Below are 16,694 nucleotides of genomic sequence, written 5' to 3'. Positions count from 1 at the left end.
CCCCAACCCCACCCTCAACTCTCCCGTCTCATCTACCTCTGGAGAGATGATTCCTTTGGAGAAACTCCTGGCTCCTCACTTGATGGCTCCTTTTGCTTGGACTGAGTGATACCAGGGAGCTGGAAGAGGTCCCCAAATGCCAGGGGACCTCACCCCGGCTGGTGTCCAGGCTCTTGACACCATCACCAGAAGGAATTCAAGGTTGAGTCATAAAATAGTGAAAGTACAGAGATTTATTGCAAAGCAAAAAGTACACGCTCCAGAAACGGGAGCGTGCGCATGCTCAAGACAGAGTCGCGCCATGGGGCCTAGGGCTGCTGTCTTTATGGGTTTCTTTAACCAAGGGATGGAATATTCATGAAAATTCCTGGAAAAAGATGGCGATTTCTCAGAACTGTGGTGCTGACTTGATAGTATCACAGCCTTTTCTGCAACTGCAGTTGACTGTTCCATGCATTATTTCTAACTGATCATGAAATCTAAAAAGCAATAAGCAAGTACTTACCATCTACATGGCAAAGCAAATTCATTTGCAAAACCCTCTTTGTTCCCATGACAGAAAAAATGTAAAGTGAAAGAGGGAGTATAAGATACAGCAAACCTCAGCGTAAGATGCATGTGTCTGGTGACAACAAAGGAACACAATGAAAATCTAGTGGTGCCAGCTCCGTGGGTCACAGGGCTCCCATTGCGCACACACCGTGAATGTGCTCTGGGTAAGGAGGGGTCTAAGGCAGACACCCAGAGGCTGTGGGCTGGGGCTCAGCTACCACCTGCCAGCTGGGAGTTACATTGTCACCAGGGCCCTAAAGAGACTGCCTGCAGGGTCAGATCTACAAGATCCCAGCAGGCGCTGGTGGAGACAGCCTAGAGCAGGTGTTCACAGAAGGAGAGAGCAAGGGGAAGCAAGAGGAGAGAGAGTGAAACAAAAATCCACCCACTCCAAGGAGCCTGCAGTCTCAAATTCCAAACCAACAGCAGAGGCAGAGGTTAACAAATCCGGAAGGTAAGTTCATTAAAATAAAGTTGAGGAGGTCCGTGGTCAAATGGGTTCTCTTTTCTTACACTCCGTCCATTGTGCAAAATCTGGCCACATTGCAATTTGCTTTGTATGTTCTTTCTAGTATATAACATTTTAGCAGAGCTTTTTTTCCCTCTGGAGATTCTTTTCCTATTCCATTCTGAAAGAGAGTAACGTGTTTTGTCTAAACCATTTCTACCCACGGAGCTGCCTTCCCTCACCTCCCCCTCCCTGTGAATCAGCACTGCCTTCAGTGGTTCCCACTCCTCTCTGGACCTAGGGGCATACCCAAGGGCAATCAAAATCCCACATTTATTGCTTCCCTCATTGTCAAGGAACTTCCTAAGAAAGGGTGTAGGAATGACTTCATTTTTGAAGCTCCTGCATGCCCGAAAATACTTCAGTGGACCCTCGTAGTTGATTGATGGTTTGGTGGCAGAGTTCTAGGTTGAACCTTATTTAGAATGTAGAATTACTAGGGTGCATTCTGATGCCCCTTTGGCTCTCATTCCTTTGCAGGTGAGCTGCTTTTTTCTATGAAAGCTTCTAGACGGGGGCGGAGCAAGATGGCCGAATAGGAACAGCTCCAGTCTCCAACTCCCAGCGCGAGCGACACAGAAGACCAGCGATTTCTGCATTTTCAACTGAGGTACTGGGTTCATCTCACTGGGGAGTGCCAGACGATCGGTGCTGGTCAGCTGCTGCAGCCCGACCAGCGAGAGCTGAAGCAGGGCGAGGCATTGCCTCACCTGGAAAGCGCAAGGGGGAAGGGAATCCCTTTTCCTAGCCAGGGGAACTGAGACACACAACACCTGGAAAATCGGGTAACTCCCACCCCAATACTGCGCTTTAAGCAGACAGGCACACCAGGAGATCATATCCCACACCTGGCCGGGAGTGTCCCACACCCACGGAGCCTCCCTCATTGCTAGCACAGCAGTCTGTGATCTACCGGCAAGGCAGCAGCGAGGCTGGGGGAGGGGCGCCCGCCATTGCTGAGGCTTAAGTAGGTAAACAAAGCTGCTGGGAAGCTCCAACTGGGTGGAGCTCACAGCAACTCAAGGAAACCTGCCTGTCTCTGTAGACTCCACCTCTGGGGACAGGGCACAGATAAATAAAAGCAGCAGAAACCTCTGCAGAGGCAAACGACTCTGACAGCTTTGAAGAGAGCAGTGGATCTCCCAACACGGAGGTTGAGATCTGAGAAGGGACAGACTCCCTGCTCAAGTGGGTCCCTGACCCCTGAGTAGCCTAACTGGGAGACATCCCCCACTAGGGGCAGTCTGACACACCACACCTCACAGGGTGGAGTACACCCCTGAGAGGAAGATTCCAAAGCAAGAATCAGACAGGTACACTCGCTGTTCAGAAATATTCTATCTTCTGCAGCCTCTGCTGCTGATACCCAGGCAAACAGGGTCTGGAGTGTACCTCAAGCAATCTCCTACAGCTACAACCTACAGCTGAGGATCCTGACTGTTAGAAGGAAAGCTATCAAACAGGAAGGACACCTACACCAAAACCCCATCAGTACATCACCATCATCAAAGACCAGAGGCAGATAAAACCACAAAGATGGGGAAAAAGCAGGGCAGAAAAGCTGGAAATTAAAAAAATAAGAGCGCATCTCCCCCGGCAAAGGAGCGCAGCTCATCGCCAGCAACGGATCAAAGCTGGACGGAGAATGACTTCGACGAGATGAGAGAAGAAGGCTTCAGTCCATCAAATTTCTCAGAGCTAAAGGAGGAATTACGTACCCAGCGCAAAGAAACTAAAAATCTTGAAAAAAAAGTGGAAGAATTGATGGCTAGAGTAATTAATGCAGAGAAGCTCACAAATGAAATGAAAGAGACGAAAACCATGGCACGAGAAATACGTGACAAATGCACAAGCTTCAGTAACCGTCTCGATCAACTGGAAGAAAGAATGTCAGCGATGGAGGATCAAATGAATGAAATGAAGCGAGAAGAGAAACCAAAAGAAAAAAGAAGAAAAAGAAATGAACAAAGCCTGCAAGAAGTATGGGATTATGTAAAAAGACCAAATCTACGTCTGATTGGGGTGCCTGAAAGTGAGGGGGAAAATGGAACCAAGTTGGAAAACACTCTTCAGGATATCATCCAGGAGAACTTCCCCAACCTAGTAGGGCAGGCCAACATTCAAATCCAGGAAATACAGAGAACGCCACAAAGATACTCCTCGAGAAGAGCAACTCCAAGACACATAATTGCCAGATTCACCAAAGTTGAAATGAAGGAAAAAATCTTAAGGGCAGCCAGAGAGAAAGGTCGGGTTACCCACAAAGGGAAGCCCATCAGACTAACAGCAGATCTCTCGGCAGAAACTCTTCAAGCCAGAAGAGAGTGGGGGCCAATATTCAACATTCTTAAAGAAAAGAATTTTAAACCCAGAATTTTATATCCAGCCAAACTAAGTTTCATAAGTGAAGGAGAAATAAAATCCTTTACAGATAAGCAAATGCTTAGAGATTTTGTCACCACTAGGCCTGCCTTACAAGAGACCCTGAAGGAAGCACTAAACATGGAAAGGAACAACCGGTACCAGCCATTGCAAAAACATGCCAAAATGTAAAGACCATCAAGGCTAGGAAGAAACTGCATCAACTAACGAGCAAAATAACCAGTTAATATCATAATGGCAGGATCAAGTTCACACATAACAATCTTAACCTTAAATGTAAATGGACTAAATGCTCCAATTAAAAGACACAGACTGGCAAACTGGATAAAGAGTCAAGATCCATCAGTCTGCTGTATTCAGGAGACCCATCTCACACGCAGAGACATACATAGGCTCAAAATAAAGGGATGGAGGAAGATTTACCAAGCAAATGGAGAACAAAAAAAAGCGGGGGTTGCAATACTAGTCTCTGATAAAACAGACTTTAAACCATCAAAGATCAAAAGAGACAAAGAAGGCCATTACATAATGGTAAAGGGATCAATTCAACAGGAAGAGCTAACTATCCTAAATATATATGCACCCAATACAGGAGCACCCAGATTCATAAAGCAAGTCCTTAGAGACTTACAAAGAGACTTAGACTCCCATACAATAATAATGGGAGACTTCAACACTCCACTGTCAACATTAGACAGATCAACGAGACAGAAAGTTAACAAGGATATCCAGGAATTGAACTCATCTCTGCAGCAAGCAGACCTAATAGACATCTATAGAACTCTCCACCCCAAATCAACAGAATATACATTCTTCTCAGCACCACATCGTACTTACTCCAAAATTGACCACGTAATTGGAAGTAAAGCACTCCTCAGCAAATGTACAAGAACAGAAATTATAACAAACTGTCTCTCAGACCACAGTGCAATCAAATTAGAACTCAGGACTAAGAAACTCAATCAAAACCGCTCAACTACATGGAAACTGAACAACCTGCTCCTGAATGACTACTGGGTACATAACGAAATGAAGGCAGAAATAAAGAGGTTCTTTGAAACCAATGAGAACAAAGATACAACATACCAGAATCTCTGGGACACATTTAAAGCAGTGTGTAGAGGGAAATTTATAGCACTAAATGCCCACAAGAGAAAGCAGGAAAGATCTAAAATTGACACTCTAACATCGCAATTAAAAGAACTAGAGAAGCAAGAGCAAACACATTCGAAAGCTAGCAGAAGGCAAGAAATAACTAAGATCAGAGCAGAACTGAAGGAGATAGAGACACAAAAAACCCTCCAAAAAATCAATGAATCCAGGAGTTGGTTTTTTGAAAAGATCAACAAAATTGACAGACCACTAGCAAGACTAATAAAGAAGAAAAGAGAGAAGAATCAAATCGACGCAATTAAAAATGATAAAGGGGATATCACCACCGACCCCACAGAAATACAAACTACCATCAGAGAATACTATAAACACCTCTACGCAAATAAACTGGAAAATCTAGAAGAAATGGATAATTTCCTGGACACTTACACTCTTCCAAGACTAAACCAGGAAGAAGTTGAATCCCTGAATAGACCAATAGTAGGCTCTGAAATTGAGGCAATAATTAATAGCCTACCAACCAAAAAAAGTCCAGGACCAGATGGATTCACAGCTGAATTCTACCAGAGGTACAAGGAGGAGCTGGTACCATTCCTTCTGAAACTATTCCAATCAATAGAAAAAGAGGGAATCCTCCCTAACTCATTTTATGAGGCCAACATCATCCTGATACCAAAGCCTGGCAGAGACACAACAAAAAAAGAGAATTTTAGACCAATATCCCTGATGAACATCGATGCAAAAATCCTCAATAAAATACTGGCAAACCGGATTCAACAGCACATCAAAAAGCTTATCCACCATGATCAAGTGGGCTTCATCCCTGGGATGCAAGGCTGGTTCAACATTCGCAAATCAATAAACATAATCCAGCATATAAACAGAACCAAAGACAAGAACCACATCATTATCTCAATAGATGCAGAAAAGGCTTTTGACAAAATTCAACAGCCCTTCATGCTAAAAACGCTCAAGAAATTCGGTATTGATGGAACGTACCTCAAAATAATAAGAGCTATTTATGACAAACCCACAGCCAATATCATACTGAATGGGCAAAAACTGGAAAAATTCCCTTTGAAAACTGGCACAAGACAGGGATGCCCTCTCTCACCACTCCTATTCAACATAGTGTTGGAAGTTCTGGCTAGGGCAATCAGGCAAGAGAAAGAAATCAAGGGGATTCAGTTAGGAAAAGAAGAAGTCAAATTGTCCCTGTTTGCAGACGACATGATTTTATATTTAGAAAACCCCATTGTCTCAGCCCAAAATCTCCTTAAGCTGATCAGCAACTTCAGCAAAGTCTCAGGATACAAAATTAATGTGCAAAAATCACAAGCATTCTTATACACCAGTGACAGTCAAACAGAGAGCCAAATCAGGAATGAACTTCCATTCACAATTGCTTCAAAGAGAATAAAATACCTAGGAATCCAACTTACAAGGGATGTAAAGGACCTCTTCAAGGAGAACTACAAACCACTGCTCAGTGAAATCAAAGAGGACACAAACAAATGGAAGAACATACCATGCTCATGGATAGGAAGAATCAATATCGTGAAAATGGCCATACTGCCCAAGGTAATTTATAGATTCAATGCCATCCCCATCAAGCTACCAATGAGCTTCTTCACAGAATTGGAAAAAACTGCTTTAAAGTTCATATGGAACCAAAAAAGAGCCCGCATCTCCAAGACAATCCTAAGTCAAAAGAACAAAGCTGGAGGCATCACGCTACCTGACTTCAAACTATACTACAAGGCTACAATAACCAAAACAGCATGGTACTGGTACCAAAACAGAGATATAGACCAATGGAACAGAACAGAGTCCTCAGAAATAATACCACATATCTACAGCCATCTGATCTTTGACAAACCTGAGAGAAACAAGAAATGGGGAAAGGATTCCCTATTTAATAAATGGTGCTGGGAAAACTGGCTAGCCATAAGTAGAAAGCTGAAACTGGATCCTTTCCTTACTCCTTATACGAAAATTAATTCAAGATGGATTAGAGACTTAAATGTTAGACCTAATACCATAAAAATCCTAGAGGAAAACCTAGGTAGTACCATTCAGGACATAGGCATGGGCAAAGACTTCATGTCTAAAACACCAAAAGCAACGGCAACAAAAGCCAAAATTGACAAATGGGATCTCATCAAACTAAAGAGCTTCTGCACAGCAAAAGAAACTACCATCAGAGTGAGCAGGCAACCTACAGAATGGGAGAAAATTTTTGCAATCTACTCATCTGACAAAGGGCTAATATCCAGAACCTACAAAGAACTCAAACAAATTTACAAGAAAAAAACAAACAACCCCATCCAAAAGTGGGCAAAGGATATGAACAGACATTTCTCAAAAGAAGACATTCATACAGCCAACAGACACATGAAAAAATGCTCATCATCACTGGCCATCAGAGAAATGCAAATCAAAACCACAATGAGATACCATCTCACACCAGTTAGAATGGCGATCATTCAAAAGTCAGGAAACAACAGGTGCTGGAGAGGATGTGGAGAAATAGGAACACTTTTACACTGTTGGTGGGAGTGTAAACTAGTTCAACCATTATGGAAAACAGTATGGCGATTCCTCAAGGATCTAGACCTAGATGTACCATATGACCCAGCCATCCCATTACTGGGTATATACCCAAAGGATTATAAATTATGCTGCTATAAGGACACATGCACACGTATGTTTATTGCAGCACTATTCACAATAGCAAAGACTTGGAATCAACCCAAATGTCCATCAGTGACAGATTGGATTAAGAAAATGTGGCACATATACACCATGGAATACTATGCAGCCATAAAAAAGGATGAGTTTGTGTCCTTTGTAGGGACATGGATGCAGCTGGAAACCATCATTCTTAGCAAACTATCACAAGAACAGAAAACCAAACACCGCATGTTCTCACTCGTAGGTGGGAACTGAACAATAAGATCACTTGGACTCGGGAAGGGGAACATCACACACCGGGGCCTATCATGGGGAGGGGGGAGGGGGGAGGGATTGCTTTGGGAGTTATACCTGATGTAAATGACGAGTTGATGGGTGCAGCACACCAACATGGCACAAGTATACATATGTAGCAAACCTGCACATTGTGCACATGTACCCTACAACTTGAAGTTTAATAATAATAAATAAATTAAAAAAAAAAAAAAAAAAAAAAAAAAAAGAAAGCTTCTAGAAACTTCTCTTTATCCTTGACATTTTCACAGTCTGTTAAAAATTCTGAACACGTGGGTCCATTTCAATCATCGTGGGTACAGACAGGTTCCTTGTAGGGTCGGCTGGTAGGAGCCCAGGAAGTGTGGGTAGGGCTTATCTGGTGCTACACCCACTGTGGAAGCCTTGGAGCTCCCAGGAAGGAAGGTCCATTTTTTTCAAGGAAGAGCCCTCAGGTTTTTTGCCACGGGGTAAGTACCTCTCACAGGTGCCTCTCTTTGCAGAGGTGTTGGGGAGTTGCTGGGGGCTCCACTTGCTCCACAGACAGCTCTCGAGTGAACCCCACTCCTGGCCTCCACTATTGCCACTGACCTTGAGCTTGGGAGCTCAGGGCGGTTTCTGGAAGGGTGTTCACTGTGTCTTCCTTGGCTCTATCTGTCCACTTGTGCCCTTCCAGGTAGGTTTGCCTGTCTTAAGTCATCCATAAGCTTGGAGACCCCTTTCCTTGCTTTGCTGCTGTAAGTTTATTCTTTTCTGTGCATTTATAGGGTCATTCACTGGGGTTTCAAGAACGGTAAAAGCACATGCAATATTAACTTTTCAATTATAGCTGGAAGCATAGGTAACAAAAACCCATCTCTTTATTTTATATTTCTTTGCTTACTAGTGAAATTTCATTTTTATTATATACTCACTGGTCATTTGTATCTCCTTTGGGACTTCACTTTCTATGTTCCTTGACAACTTTGGGACTTAATAGTTTTCTTAATAATTTGCATGTACTCTTTATATATAAAAAGTTGTCTACCTCTGTCATAATGTTTGCTACAAATGTTTGTTACAAAAAGTGTAATTTCAGAACAGTGGACTCCAGGAGAGGAAAATGATGGCTGCCAATGCGCTCCGAACATTCTCTGCCTTATCTGCATTTTAGTTAGGACCACAGAGCCGTTCATATATCCCCCGGAATTCTTCCCAAGCTGCTTGAGCACATCATTTTGAAAGCCTCACTCCACCTCTTTCTGATTCAGCTGAGCAATACAGAAACCAGATTAAACGTGGGTAGTCTGCATTGCCCAGAGAGAATATCATGTGCTCCCTTTAATTACTTGTTACTTAACAACTTGATCTATTTATGTTTATAGGAATCAGGTGGTGCCAATCTGGTTCATGAAAAAGCCACTTGACGGAGTTCCATGTAATTGCACATGGGCTAATTACATAAATCAGCTATTTGTGTTCCAAATTGAGCTTTGGAAGCTGCTTGAACTCCTTCGATTGTTCCCCACAAGCAAATAGAATTATACCCAGAAAGCCAAACTGCCTAAACTATTAGAGAGGTTGCCACATCATTACAGCCTGGCTGTCTGCCCTAAGAGTCCACACCTGAGCCTGAACAGCCCTCTCTGTCAAGATGGGGGATGCACTACCTTCCTCCCAGAGTCACAGGGTGGATTAAATGAGATGGCCCATTCATCAGCCTGCTAGGGCTGCTGAAACAGTACTTCAAACTGGGTGTCTTCAATAACAGGAATTTATTCTCCCACAGTTTGGGAGGCTGGAAGTCAGAGATTAAGGTGATTGCAGAGTTGGTTCCCTCTGAAGCCTCTGGCTGTAGATAGCCGTCTCCTTGCTATGTCATCATATTTTCTCCTCTCTGTACATGTCTGTGTCCTAATTTCCTCTTAATAAGGGCACCATTCATATTGGGCTCGTGCCCACACTGATGACCTGATTTTACCTTAGTTACTTCTTTAAAGACCCTATCTCCAAATACAGTCACATTCTGAGGTGCCAGGGGTTGGACTCCAGCCTATGACTTCCTGGGGGGACACAATTCAGTCCCTAACAGCCTGTGGAATAATTGCTTAATGGGATTTGGTGTGCAGTTCGTACACCATAAATGTCTGCGAATATTTTAGAAAGTCTCCTTAGAAGGATGATGTGAAAAACACAAAAGAATGATCAGGGTCCCTCTCTCTGCATCACGGCCTCTGGGACAGTGGTTGTTGTTGAAGGTTTACCCACTGCTGAGAAAGCTTGCCTGTGGCATTTGGGGAGATTATTTCCTCCATGTAATGCCCGGCCTAAATATTTGCTTTTCAGTATTAATCATCGTGGCAGCTCTGGAGAGTTTTGAAACAGAATCATCCAATCTTTACTAAAAGTGCACCAGGCCAAAGAAGATACACTGGAAGATGTTATGACCTCCTGAAATTTGATAACAGGAAAGGCCTTTAAAGTCCCCAGGACTTTAGCTCCTTAGTGGTGGGACTATGCTTGAGATAGAAGGTGATTAGTAAATATTGATTGAATGAATACATCCAGACAAAGAAGACAGAGCGTTTGGAATCTTGGCCCACCCTGCTCACCTCCCTAGCTCCCAGTCTGGTCTGTCTTCATCATGGGAAATGCTTGCTGCATTGGCCAGAATGAGCATCAGAACCTGCAAGAGCCCAGGTATGAATTCTGTTCTTGATTCACTCACTGACTTGATATGTGATTTTAAGGCAATCCCTTTCCCAGTGTGAGCCTTGGTATTCCCATCTGGAGAAAGGGGTTGTTGGCCTCTGAGGGCTTTCTAGCACTGACCGGAGCTCTGAGAGGAGGATGTCCTGTCTCAAGACAGAGGGTCTCCTGCTAGCGTGCTCTGGCCAACACTGATCTTCCTGTCTCCCGCTCCTACCTCAAAAAGCAGAAGTGAGCGGGTAAATGTGATACCCACCAACTTCACAACAAGAACAGGAGTTGACTTATGTCCCCTTCCTATTAGGAACTTGATAGTTGCTTAAGGGGCCAAAACTTTGAAAACCTTGGGGAAACTGCTTTTCAATCAACGACAGCTTTCTGATTTTATTTAGTAGTAAGAGAGAAATTTTCTTGTGAAACTTGGACTTTGTTTTAGAAGAGTCTGTTCAATCCACAAATGAGAAATCCTTATTTCTCTTATAAAAGCAACACATACTATGCTTCATAGAATATGGCGGTGTGGTAGGAGCTGGCTAACCCTGACTTAGGAGAGCCAGATGCCAAATAGGCAGGAATCTGGGGAGCCAATTGTTCAACACAGACACTATCAAAACTTAAGTTATATAAATAATAAATAATTTTTTAAAAAGGCAAAACACAGTCAAACCGCATCACTTTCTAATGATTACATTTTAATATTATCTTAAGCTAACTTTCACATCTATTGCATGCATAGTGGATATACCATGTAATGTATCCGTAAGACTATGTGTCTGTCTCTCTCTCTTTCTCTCTCCCCTTGTTTTTCTGAGAGCTGATTGTTCAACATTTACCAGTACACAACTGATTATACTACATAAAAACTTTACATCACTTCCTTGCTTTGAAACTTCTATTGGATTTTCCTTGCTTAGGAGAGAGAAGTTAATTTCCTCATTGTTCATTCTGGAATCTGCCCATATTGGCTTTTACTTCCTCCCTGAGCAACTATCCCAACATTTTTCCTTCTCTGTTTATACTCTTATTCCAGTCCCATAAACTTCCAATTGACATTAACTTCTAAATCTCTATCTCCAGCCTGGCTCTCTCACTCAAGTGCTAGTTGACCATCCATTTGGATGTTTAATAAAAATTTCAACCTTTTTGGCCAAAAGAAAGTTGATTTCAAAGTCACCTTAGCCACTCACCCCCCACACGTATCTCATGCCAACATATGGCATCACATTCACCATTTTCTTAAGCTAGAAGTTTAGGAATCATCTTTGAATCTTTTATTTTCCTCACCCCATATACAAAATTCATCATTGTATCCTGAAAACTGTCGTTTCTCACCATTTTCAATGCCATGTTTGTAATCCGCGTTATTCACCTCTTTTTCAGTCTTATTCATGCCACACTCTTCTTACTTCAGTGGTTTCTAAAGAGAAGTCCAATCATGACGTCATGAACTGGGTATTTTCTGACCCACTGCAATGGACTGAATGCTTATGATCCCCCTAAATTCATATACAATCCTAGCCCCCCACTCTAAGGGTGGTATTAGGAGGTGGGGCCTTGGGGAGCTGATCAGGTTATACATTCCCTCATGAACAGAATTAGTGTCTTTATAAAAGAGACCCCTGAGAGCTACCTTGCCCCTCCCATGATATGAGGACCCAGCTAGAAGGCTTCATCTGTGACCAGGAAGCGGGTCATCACCAGACATCAAATTCGCCAGTACCTTGATTTTGTACTTCCCAGTATCCAGACTGTGAAAAATAAATTCCCATTATTTGTAAGTTTCCCAGTCTATGGTATTTTGTTGCGGCAACTCAATCAGACTAAGATACACACAAAATCATAAAGTTGCACACGCACAGCATCACTCCTTCATGAAATGAAAGTGGTGCATATGTGACTGGGCCTAAGCAGACCTTAAAATCACAAGTAAATGACAGGACAAAGTGGCCCCAATGCCCATGGTCCCGACTGCCTTTGCTCTCCCAGCCTGTGGCTATGGCCTCATGGAGAGCTCCCCATGATTAGTTGACAGAGGAAGAGATGACTCAGGCCTGGTTTACAGATGGTTTTGCTCCAGCGCCAACCACAAGTGGGCAGCTGCAGCATTACAGCCCCTCTATGACACATCCGTGAAGGACAATGGTAAAGGAAAATCCCCCCAGTGGGAAGAACTCTGGGCAGTGTGCCTGGGTGTGGACTTTGCTTGGAAGGAGAAATGGCTAGATGTGCAACTATATACTGATTTATGGGATATGGTCAATGGTTTGACTGGATGGTGTCAGGGATTTGGAAGGTGCATGATCGGAAAATTAGTGACAAGGAGGTCTAGAGAAGATGTATGTGGATGGACCTCTCTGCGTGGGAAAAAAACATAAAGATAATATGTGTTCCATATGGATGTTCAACAAAGGATGGCCTCAGCAAAGGAAGATTTGAATAATCCAGGGAATAGAGTGAGGCATTCTGTGGATACCAGTCAGCCTCTTTCCCCAGCCACCCCTGTTGTCTCCCAATGGGCTCGTGAACAAAGTGGTGGCAAGGATGGATGTTATGCATGGGCTCAGAAAATGAAATGGACTTCCACTCACCAAGACTGACCTGGCTATGACCACCACTAACTGCCCAATCTGCCAGCAGCAGAGACCAAACAGAGCCACTGTATAGTACTACTCCCTGGGGTGATCAACCAGCTTCCTGGTGGCAGGTGATTAGATTGGACCCCTTCCATCATGGAATAGGCAGCATTTTTTTTTGTGTACTGGAATAAACACTTTGGATTTGGTTTGCTTTCCCTGCACACAATGCATCTGCCAAAACTACCATCTGTGGTCTTACAGAATGCCTTCTCTACTGTGATGGTATTCCACAGAGCATTGCTTCTGATAAAGAAACTCACTTTACAGCTAAAGAAGTGCAGCAATGGGCCCATGCCCATGGAGTTCACTGGTCTTACCATGTTCGCCATCATCCTGAAACAGTTGTCTATTAAAATTGTGAAATGGCCAATTGAGAATACAATTACAGGGCCAGCTGGATGACAATATCTTGCAGAACTGGAACAAGGCTTTCCAAGACGGCTGAGTAAGGGTCCAACATATGATGCCATATCGTTCATAGGCATAATTAATAAGCCCAGGAGCCAAGAGATGAAAATGGAAGTCTCACTTTTACTCCTAGTGATTCCCCAGAAAAAATTTTTTCTTACTGTTTCCTCATCCTTATGCTCTGCTGGCCTAGAGGTCTTACTTGCAAAAGGAGGAAGAATTCCATTAAGAAAAACAATAACTTCATTGAATTGGAGGTTAAGATTACCACCCAGCCATTTGGAACTCCTTTTGCCTCTAATTAATAGGCCCAGAAGGGAGTTCCTGTGTTGGCTGGGATAATTAATCCTGACTTCCAATGGGAAATTGCACTTCCTTACCACAATGGAGGTAAGAAAGAGTATGTCTTGAATTTAGGAGATCCTCTTAGTACTACCATGCCCTGTGATTAAGGCCAATGGAAAACCACAGCAACCCAATCTAGGCAGGACTATTAATGGCCCAGACTCCTCAGGAATAAAGTATTCGTTGTCTTTATTTGGATATTAAGTGTGGTCTAAGATGGAAAAAAAAGTATGGTTTAACGAGGTATGTATGCATGCCAAGTTGACTAGGAGTGAACGACAATGCTTTATTTTATGTGTCAACTCGGTTAGGCCATAGTGCCCAGTGGCTTTGACAAACACTGCTTTAGATATTGCTGTGAAGGTGTTTTTCAGATGTGATTAACATTTGCAATGAGTAGACTTTAAGTAAAGCAGATGACCCTTCATAATGTGGATAGGCCTCATCCGCTCAGGTGAAAGCCTTAGGAGCAGACAGGTTTCCTGAAAAAGAAAGAATTCTGCCTCAAGACTGTAATATATAAATCTTGCCTTAGTTTCTAGCCTGCTCTCCTGCCCTGCAAATTTCAGACTTGCCAGCATCCTGAAACATGTGAGCCAACTTCTTAAAATAGTCATTTTATTCTCTCCCTCCCGTTTTGTCTTTCTCTCTTATATTGGTTCTGTTTGTCTAAATAACTCTGGCTAACACATTAAGGAAAGAATCACTAAACTTGAATGATGTCAATAGAAGCTTCCCAAATAGTAATACAAAAGGAGAAGGAAGAAGAAGAGGAAAGAAGAATAAGGAAGGAGAAGAAGAAAGAAGGAGGAGAAAGAAGAAGGAGGACGAGGAGAAGAAGGAGGAATAGGAACAGAAGAAGAGGAAGAAGGAGGAGGAGGAGGAGGAGAAAAATAGTTATGTAAGAATGTAAGAACCATGGGACAATATCGAAGGTGTAACATATGCATAAATGGGATACCAGAAGGAGAAGACAAAAAGAGGAGAAGGCAGAAATATATTTGAAGTAATAATAGCTGAAAATTTTACAATGTTAATGACAGACACAAAAACCTCAGGAATTTCTGAGAACATCAGGCAGAACAGAAGGGGAAAAATCCACTTTAGCTACAGATGAACAAGTATAAGAATTAGCATGCAAGTTCTGTCAGAAAACATGCAAGCAAGAAGAATGAGAGATTTAAAGGACTGAGAGAAACAAAACCACAAACTCAGAATTATATATCCAGATAAATTTTAAAAAATGAATGAGAGATATAAAGGGTTTCCAAGAGAAAGAAAAAATAAAGGACTCATCACAGCCAGGTATGTCATGTAAGAAATGTTGAGAGGCTGGGTGCGGTGGCTCACGCCTGTAATTCCAGCACTTTTGGAGGCCGAGGTGGGCGGATCATGAGATCAGGAGATCGAGACCATCCTGGCTAACACTGTGATACTCCGTCTCTACTAAAAATACAAAAATTAGCCAGGCGTGGTGGCGGGCGCCTGTAGTCCCAGCTACTTGGGAGGCTGAAGCAGGAGAATGGCATGAACCCGGGAGGCAGAGCTTGCAGTGAGCTGAGATCACACCACTGCACCCCAGCCTGGGTGACAGAGCGAGACTCCATCTCAAAACAAACAAACAACAAACAAAAAGAAATGTTGAAAAATGTTTTTCAGAGAGAAAAGAAAGTATTTAGGTCAAAAACTTGAAACTACATAGAGACAGGAGGCCCATTGGACAAGGAATACATAAAGGTAAAAAAAATCTATTTTACCTCCTCTAATTGATCTAAAAAACTATGTTTAATCCCAAATTATAGTAATGATGTATTGGATGACTAAGTGAGATGAATGATAGCAATGGCAAAGGGAAAGGAGAAAAAAAGTGCTCAGTGGCTGCACTACACATGAAGCAGTGCAATAGTATAGGTATTCCACTATACTATAGTATAGTATAGTGTAGGTAGGCTAAGAGCAGTTAAAAATGTATAGTGTAATATCTAAGAAAACTATTAAACATCTTTTAAAGTATAAATTATATGCTAAGAAGGGATATTAAATCCAATAATATAAAATGCTCAATTAAAACCACAGAAGGAAGCAAAATAAGAAAAAGAAGCAAATAAAATGAATGAAAACAGTTAAAAAGATAGTAGATATCAATCTAACTTTGTCAATAATCACTTTAAACTTTAATGCTCTAAGTACACCAATTAAAAAACAGATTTTCAGAGTGGGTAAAAACAAAGTGAAAACCAACTGTATTCTGCCTGTAAGAAACACACTTTAAATATAAAGATTCAGGTAATTAAATTAAAGGAATAGAATGGAAAAATGTCATAAGACTATAACTTATCAAAAGAAAGCTAGAGGAAGTATATTAATTTCAGACAAAGTAGATCAGATATTATCAAGGATAAAGACTTACATTCATTATATAGTAAAAGGGGTTGATTTTCTGATAACCCACAAAAATGCTACATATATATGCACCTAATAATGAATCAAAGATGTCAAGATACATATGGCAAAAACTAACAGAACTGAAAAGAGAAATGTACAAATCCAAGGAGGCTTCAGCATCCTTCTGTTAGTAATTCATAGATCAAAACAGGCAGAAAATCAGTATAGCTACAGATCACCTTCAGAGTGCAATCAACTCACTTGATCTAATTGAAGTTTATAGAAGTCTTCAGCCAACAACAGAATATTATTTTTTCTCAAACTCACATAGGACATTCACAAAGATAGATCATATTCCAAGCCAAAAAAACACAACCAATTTAAAAGAATAGAAATCACACAATGTATGTTCTCATAAAACAAAGGAATTAAACTAGAAGTAAATAAATAACAGAAAGATAGCTTAAAAAGATTTTCAAATATACAGAGATTTCAAAATATTCTCGTCTCAGATGAATTCATTGGTCAACTCTACCAAACATCTGAGGAACAAATTATACCAATTCTTTACAATATCTTCCAGAAAATAGAAGCAGAGGGACTACTTCCAAACTCATTATGTTAAACCAACATTATCCTAATACTAAAACAAGATTAAGACATTACAAGAAAAAAGGAAAACACTATACACCAACATCTTTCATGAACAT

At 41.8% G+C, this 16,694-nt stretch overlaps 1 long non-coding RNA gene across 1 annotated transcript; it reads left to right on the top strand.

Moving 5' to 3' along the window:
• The first annotated feature begins 858 nt into the window (after positions 1–858).
• LOC140709553 (uncharacterized) lies at positions 859–11,943 on the top strand. The gene is made up of 3 exons (XR_012090050.1): positions 859–1,006; positions 9,848–10,201; positions 11,591–11,943. It is a non-coding gene; the product is annotated as an uncharacterized lncRNA (long non-coding RNA).
• Positions 11,944–16,694: the final 4,751 nt, after the last annotated feature.

This window comes from Chlorocebus sabaeus, chromosome 21 (genome assembly GCF_047675955.1).
Source record: "Chlorocebus sabaeus isolate Y175 chromosome 21, mChlSab1.0.hap1, whole genome shotgun sequence".
In the NCBI taxonomy this organism is placed as follows: domain Eukaryota; kingdom Metazoa; phylum Chordata; class Mammalia; order Primates; family Cercopithecidae; genus Chlorocebus; species Chlorocebus sabaeus.
The sequence above is the reverse complement of the archived record's forward strand: the minus strand, read 5'-3'. Positions and strand labels throughout refer to the sequence as shown.